Source organism: Ictidomys tridecemlineatus, chromosome 6, assembly GCF_052094955.1.
Source record: "Ictidomys tridecemlineatus isolate mIctTri1 chromosome 6, mIctTri1.hap1, whole genome shotgun sequence".
NCBI classification, from domain to species: domain Eukaryota; kingdom Metazoa; phylum Chordata; class Mammalia; order Rodentia; family Sciuridae; genus Ictidomys; species Ictidomys tridecemlineatus.
In genome coordinates this window covers 27,252,812-27,260,978 of record NC_135482.1, presented here as the reverse complement: position 1 = coordinate 27,260,978, position 8,167 = coordinate 27,252,812, and the positions used below count along the sequence as shown (strand labels likewise).

At 38.2% G+C, this 8,167-nt stretch overlaps 1 long non-coding RNA gene across 1 annotated transcript; it reads right to left on the bottom strand.

Moving 5' to 3' along the window:
• Positions 1-1,413: 1,413 nt before the first annotated feature.
• On the bottom strand, positions 1,414-2,319 carry LOC144378579 (uncharacterized). The gene is made up of 2 exons (XR_013440403.1): positions 2,141-2,319; positions 1,414-2,081 (listed from the first exon to the last, which is right to left on the bottom strand). It is a non-coding gene; the product is annotated as an uncharacterized LOC144378579 (long non-coding RNA).
• Between the last annotated feature and the right edge of the window lie 5,848 nt (positions 2,320-8,167).

The following is an 8,167-nucleotide window of genomic DNA, read 5'->3' as shown; positions in this document are numbered from 1 at the left end:
CTTACATGGTGAAGAGAAGAAATAAATTTGGCCGGTAGCTCTTGTATCTGACATGGTTATCTCATGTAACAACTTTCAGTCGGCTGTTTTCTTGAATTTTACTTATTTGTTTATTTTGTGGTACTGGGGATTAAACCTAGACCCTTGCTCATACTAGACAAATACCCTATTACTGAACTACATCTCCAGACTTTTCTTGAATTTGAAGCATCCAATTCCTCTTTATTTCATTGTGAAAATTGACTATGTAAAAATTATTTAATATTAATAATTATCATTTGCCTTTCAAATTTCTACAGATTATAATGACTGTACAGCTACCCATTACAATTCACATATCCTCTGTGCATACATTCATTCCCCCTTTCTATATTTTTCGTTTGTTTTTGCCATCTACTTCTACTTCACTAAATTTTTAGGATAAAATTCCCCTTTGATTAGATACTTTCTGTATTTGTTTCCTTTCTGGATGGTAAGAATAATTTTTTTAAATGACAGGTGAAGATAGTATGTAATTAAACACCTATATATTATTTCAACAACACATAGATATTCATGTAGGAGCTAGATAATAAAGGTGAGGAGGCTCCAGAGTCAGATATCCAACAACATGTGATCTTGGGTAATTCATCTAATATGCTTCAGCAAAGCAAGTCAACGTTAACAACACTTCATTGGGTAATTTTGAAGATTATGACTAATTGAGTATTTAAAATATTTTATAGTTGGGAGTGGTGGCAGACACCTATAATCCCAGCGGCTCAGGAAATTGAGGCAGGAGGGTCAATGCCAGCCTTGGCAATTTAGCAAGGCCCTAAGCATCTCATCCAGACCCTGTCTCTAAAAAAAATATCTAAAAAAAATAGCTGGGAATGTTGGGGTTGTGGTTCAGAGGTAGTGTGCTCACCTAGCATGTATGAGGCACTGGATTTGATCCTCAGCATCATACAAAATAAAATAAAGATATTGTGTCCACCTATAACTCAAAAAAATTAAATAAAAATAAAAATATTAAAAAAGAAAAAGGGCCAGGGATGTGGCTCAGGGGTTAAGCACTCTTGGGTTCAATCCCTGGTACTAAAATAAATAAATAAATAAATAAATAAATAAATAAATAAACAAAATATTGAGAACATAAGTTTACGTAGTTTGCTAAAAATAACTTATATTGGTAATTTAAAAAATTATACAAGCATTTCTCACAGTTCTAGAGGTCCAGAGTCAAGATGATCATTGATTCAATCTGGTGACTTTCTTTTCTAATACCTTGGCTTATGTATGGTACTTTTAATATGATTAACACACATCCTTTTCTTTGTATACATTCTTGTAACGTGTATTTTTATTTAAATTAATTTTAATTTATGCTGCCAAAGTCAATGCTTGGCACCAGAATCACGAGGCACTCACAGCTTTGTAGGTTCAAACAGCAATTCTTTATTCCCGCTCTCACACCGCCTCCACACAGGTCCAGGGGCCAACACGTTCTGCCGTCTCCCGCACCATTCACCTACTCCACGAGGCTATCTCCAAATCCCATTTTAATCTCACGAGAACTCAACGGGAACAAGCAGCAGGAACACCCTAATCCCAGCAATAATCTTCAACTTCCAACTTCCCTAAAACCCATTATCTTAAACTGGCAATGCCTTAAACTCAAGGAGCCGGTTACTTCCTCAAACCTGATCAGCTCTAAACCTGGATCCGCCTTGGTCCTTGAGCAAGGTCACCTTATTAAAGCATGCATGCAATGTCCCACCGAATGTCCTCTAAGCAGCATGGGGTACGCTTGGCAAGGAAATTTCGATGCGTCATTCCTACTTGGTAATGGCCCTCAGCATCTCCCCCCTTCTGATTAATTAAACAACAAGCAATGTGGCTTAGGACCGTGCCTGGTAGGTTGTCCAATTCAACATGTGGTTCTTACCCGTCATGGGAGAACTGACCTTTACACGTCAATTTCCTGTCTTAGGTTGAATCCACTGCAATCAGATCAACCCGTCGCTGACTACCGGTCCAGCATTCAGCCATGCTTGTGGATAGGCCTAAGCACCAGTGGGGGGGTGAGGTTCTTGCCTCACCTCTGTTGGCCCCCAAATTTAACCTTGGTGCCAGTGGGGGGGTGAGGTTCTTGCCTCACCTCTGTTGGCCCCCAAATTTTAGACCATCACTAGTAGAAGGGAGGAAGATACAGAAATGCCACGACACCAAGCCAATTGACGGCTCCTTTGGAAAAATTGCATCATTGGTGACACCATCAGCAAAGATGCCAGCATTACCACAATTAACATGGGGTGCACTGGCAAGGAAATTGCATCACTGGTGACACCATCAGCAAAAATATGCCTGCAGTACCATAATTCGCTGCACCAGACGATAGTTCACAATGCATGCAACTGATATATAGTCCAGGCAAGTTCTGCAGGCAGTTCAAAGTGGAAGAGTCTATCAATATGTCCATTTCCTCCCAAAGTCATTACTTGTTGAGTTATATTCATTGATGCATCAGTTTATACAGTTTACTGTGGTAGCTATCATAGAAGCTGTAGTTTGGTTTTCTTAGTCTTCACCGGCACTGGGATGGAGATGGGAATTCTGGCAATGATGTTAAAGAGACATTATCCTGAACAGAATTATTAAATATAATGAAAAGGAAAAGTGAAAGTAAACAAACAGATCTGTTAATCACCTTTAAAAACAATAGTAAGCAAACAGATCTATTAACCACCTTTGAAAACAATCATTAACAGCTGTTTACCTAATTAGATTAAACCACTTAAATCACGTGAATAAAAAAAGAAAATTCGGATCCATTTTTTCATGAGCGCTCCTCATATAAAAATATGGACATACACACATACTGACATGCAACACAAAACAGTGCATACATAACATACAACACATAAGACAATAATAACGGCCTTGTAGCTTTACCTAGGTAAAATAGCTTTACCTAGGTAAAATCTCCATTGCAATGTTTAAAAACTCCAGTCAAAAAATAAAACACAGTCAAAAAACAAAACTGATCAGAAAAACATTAACCTAGGTTTGTATGAGCTCAAAAAATAAAATAGAACTTTATGATGTGGGAAAAATGCAATAATAAAATAGATATTGAAAAAAGCACCGTGGTAAATCACTGTCGCAGATGTAAGAATAGCCAAGCTGGAGCTCTGGATATCAGCTGTTATGGATTTCAGTCAAATCATCTTCTTTTTCTGTAGAAATTGTTTTGGTTAACCTCTCTGGAATCCAAATCGGCTGCTGTTCTCCCTGTGGGAACACACAAACCGAACCCCGACTCCAGACAATAACTGGGTCGGGACCTTTCCATTGTCCTGTTAGAATATCTTTCCAAAGTACCTTAGGCTTATGTACATTTTTCGGATACATATGTCTTTCTGCAGCACTAAGTCCTGATGAATCCAAATTTAGAAAGTTTAGAGTAAAAAGGGTTATTTTAAGTTTATCTTTGGGGGATATATACCCCTTTCCAATTCCCTCTTTTTGCTTTAATAGGTACGTTTTAATAGTTTGATGAGCTCTTTCAACTATGCCTTGTCCCTGTGGATTGTATGGGATTCCTGTTATATGAGTAATACCAAATGATGAGCAAAATTGTTTAAAAGATTTAGACGTATAACCAGGACCGTTATCAGTTTTTAACTGTTTAGGAACACCCACAGTGGCAAAATTTTGTAAGCAATGAGCTATAACATCTTTAGTTTTTTCTCCGGCATGAAGGGAGCCCATCAAAAATCCGGAAGAAGTATCAACTGAAACATGTAAATATTTTAATTTTCCAAATTCTGGCAAGTGTGTGACGTCCATCTGCCAAATATGGTTAGGTATCAGTCCTCTAGGATTGACTCCAAGATTAACTTGGGGTAAAAAGGTCACACAATTTTGACATTGTTTTATTATATGCCTGGCTTGTTCCTTAGTTATTTTAAAACGCTTTTGTAAAGTATTAGCATTAACATGAAACCTTTTATGAAAATTTGTAGCTTCTTCTACAGTAGAAAAAATATGTATATCATGTGTAGTTTTATCTGCTAAATCATTGCCCAAACTAAGGGCTCCAGGCAATCCTGTATGTGCCCTGATATGTCCTATAAAGAATGGATCTTTTCTATCCCAGATTAGACTTTGTATAGTGGAAAACAAAGAGAAAACAGTAGAGGAAGGGGAAATCCTACCAGCATCTTCAAGGGATGTTATAGCATTAACTACATACTGGCTATCAGAGAATAAATTAAATACAGAATCTTTGAACATCACAAAAGCTTGTAGAACTGCATTAAGCTCTACCTTTTGAGCTGACTGTTTGGGAACTAAAAATGTAAAAGTTTGATCAGGGGTAACTACTGCAGCTGTACCATTATTAGACCCATCAGTGAATATATTTGGAGCATTCATGATAGGTGTTTTTCTTGTCATTTTAGGAAAAACTACAGGATGCTTAGACCAAAAAGACAACAAAGGATTAGATGGTAAATGATTATCAAATGAAACATTCGATTTACACATGATTATTGCCCAAGTATTTAATTCATTAGCTAACTCATCAATTTGCTCCATAGTATATGGAGTAATAATTTTATTGGGAGAAATTCCAAACACTGCCTTTGCTGCTCTTATACCTTTGAGTATTAATTGTCCTACAGCCTCAGGATACCTAGTAAGAATAGTGTTAGGAGAATAAGATAAATGTATCCACAATAATGGACCTTCCTGCCAAAATACTCCTGTAGGAATATTTCTTGTTGGTAGTACAATAAATAATAAAGGCAAACTTATATCAATTCTATCTAAATGCATATTTTCCATATATGTCTCAATAATTTTTAATGCCTTTCTAGCTTTAGGAGTTAACATTCGGGGTGAATTTGGATCTGATGGACCTTTTAGAATATCAAATAGAGGTCCCAACTCTCCTGTTGGTATGCCTAGATAAGGCCTTATCCAATTTATATCTCCCAACAACTTTTGAAAGTCATTAAGTGATTTGAGTTGATCTACTCGAATTTGAATTTTAGGTGGACGGACCATGGTTGAGGATAATAGAACTCCTAAATAATTAATTGGAAAATTTAATTGTACTTTGTCTATTCCTATCTCTAGATTATAATTTTTTAACAAGTTTGTAAGTGTAGCATAACATTCCAGCAATGTGTTTTTATATTTATGTGCCAATAATACATCATCCATATAGTGAAATATTTTTAGTTCAGGATTTTGATTTCTAAGTGGCTGGATTGCTTTATTAACATATATTTGACACATAGTTGGACTGTTAGCCATTCCTTGAGGGAGTACTTTCCATTCATATCTTTCATCAGGACCTTCATGATTTAATGCAGGGATAGTAAATGCAAAACGTGGACTATCCTCGGGATGAATTGGAATCGAAAAAAAGCAATCTTTAATGTCTATAGCTAAAACATGCCACGTTTTTGGTAAAGCAGACAATTGAGGAATCCCTGATTGAGCAGGTCCCATAATGACCATTTCATTATTAATTGCTCTTAAATCTTGTAATAATCTCCATTTACCCGATTTCTTTTTGATAACAAAAATGGGAGTATTATGGGGAGATACGGAAGGTTGTAAATGTCCTTCCGCTAATTGTTGTTTGACCAGATCATGGGCTACTTGTATCTTTTCTTTAGTCAGGGGCCACTGAGGAACCCACACTGGTCTTTCTGATTTCCAAGTAATTTTGATTGTCTCAGTGGCCCTTTCTGAAAATCCAACCCATGTCTGTCTGTTCCTTGATCTATTTGAATTGGCGCTGCTATACCTTGTTCTTGTTTTCCTAATCTTTTTTCTTTCCTGATACCTTGTCTAGCCCTAGTAGTGGGCACATTAGGATTGATGTTATTTGTTAACATCAAACCTAATTGATCTAGGACATCTCGTCCCCATAAATTAATAGGAAGGTGATCCAAAACATATGGCTGTATAGTTCCTTCACATCCTTCAGGATCCTTCCAATCTAATACCATAGCACTTCTATGGGGATTAGTCGCCACTCCTAGGCCTCGAAGCGTTTGAGTGGCTTGTTGTAATGGCCAATGTTTTGGCCATTCTTGAAGAGATATGATGCTAAGGTCAGCACCTGTGTCCAGCAGTCCATTAAAGTCACGACCCTGAATATTTAGTTTTAACATTGGGCGAGAATCTAAATTTAAAGACAACATAGCCCAATCTACACCTGTGGAGCCTAATCCCTTGGAACCTCTTTCTACATTAAGACTAGAGAACTTATTATGTAGGCTGGGTAGTATTAACAACTGTGCTATTCTATCTCCAGGTGAAATTACTGATATACCTCCTGGAGAACTAGCTATAATTTTTATTTCACCTACATAATCGGGATCAATTACCCCAGGACTTATCATAAGTCCTTTTAATGTAGATGAACTACGTCCCAACAATAAGCCTACTGTTCCTTGGGGCAGAGGTCCTTTTACTCCTGTAGGAATGATTTGAACTCCCATCTCTGGAGTTAATACTGCTCTGGCAGAGGCGCAGATGTCCAACCTGCGCTCTCTCGGGTTTGTCTGATGAGGGATTTAATGGACAATGTGTCCTGGGCACCACCCTGATGGGGTTGCTGGGTTCCTCCACTGCCCCGTATATTTGTGGTTGTGGGCCCCGGAGCATTGGGCCCCCCGGTCCGTTTTTTGGCAATGAAGCCTGGTGCCTTTCTCCACGATATCGTGGGTAAATACCTGATCCTTGTCCGTTTTTTGATAAGGGAGTACCTTCTATGGTGGTTTGAGAACGGCATTCATTAGCCCAATGTCTCCCTCTACGGCATCGTGGGCAAATACCCGGTATTCTATTCCTTTGATTTCTAGTTTTGTTAAACCCTCCTCTTATGGGGCAACTCCTTTTAAAATGTCCTGTTTGTTCACAATTATAGCATGTTTCTAGCCTGGCATCTAAAGCCTGTTGTACTGCAGCTGCCAAGACTTGCCCTTGTTCATTAACATCTCTACATAATTTAATATATGTGTTTAAATCTTCATGTCTCCATGGTCTAATAACCTCTCTGCAGCAACGATTTGCTTGGTCATAAGCCATTTGTTTTATTAATGGCATTGCTTGTTCTGTGTCACCAAAAATTTTGGCAGCCGTTTGAATAAGCCTATCTACAAAGTCAGCGTAAGGTTCATTAGGTCTCTGTATTACCTTAGATAGCTGACCTTGTAAATCTCCATGTCCTTGTAAAGTCTTCCATGCCCTAACTGCGTCTGCAGCAATCTGTACATATACAGCAGGATCATATTCCATTTGTTGCCGCTGACCCTCATAAGGTCCCCTTCCTAATAACATATCAAGACTTCTTTGAGGGTAACCAGCTGCTGCATTTCGCCTAGCTGTCTCCATGCAAAATTCCTCATTGGCAACCTTCCATAACAAATATTGTCCTCCATTTAGCACAGATTTACACATGCTAGCCCAATCTGCTGGCGTCATGTCCAAGTTAGTAATGGACTCCACCATGCTTACCGTGAAGGGGGCTTGAGGACCATAGGTTGTTACAGCCTCCTTTAACTGCTTCACTGTGTTAAATTCTAAAACACGGTGAATTCGCTGCCCTCCTACCTGTTCAAATACAGGGCATGCTAATCTTTGAGGTCCTGTCTCAGGATCCCATCTATCAACTACGGGGTTTGAGGGCCACTCAGCTGTCTCCATCGGCGGGGCTGTTGGTTGAATTACACCCTCTGGTAAAATGGAGTTAGTAACAGCCTCTTGTTGTGGTCTTTTTCCTAATAAACCCTTTTCCTTTAAATTTTCTCCCTTTCTCTGACTAGCTCGAGAGACCTTCTCTTTTGCTTGATCTAAAATGTCTTCCTCCATGGTCTGAATCTCTAACAATTTACTTAACACTTTTTCGGCTTCTTTTTTAATAATTTCTAATCTTCTATAAAGATAACGCAACCCAATAAGATAACACAAAACAAAACCACAACTGAATGAAACAAAAACTGAATAAAAATTCACTGTATCAATTTTCTCTTTCTCGGGGCTAACAAACTTCAAACCTTGAGCCAACCATTTTTCCCAGTTTGCCTGAGAAATTTCTAGGGATAGGCAGCTTGAAATAAAAACGAAATAAATCAAAACAAGAACACATTGTTTTTTGAAATGG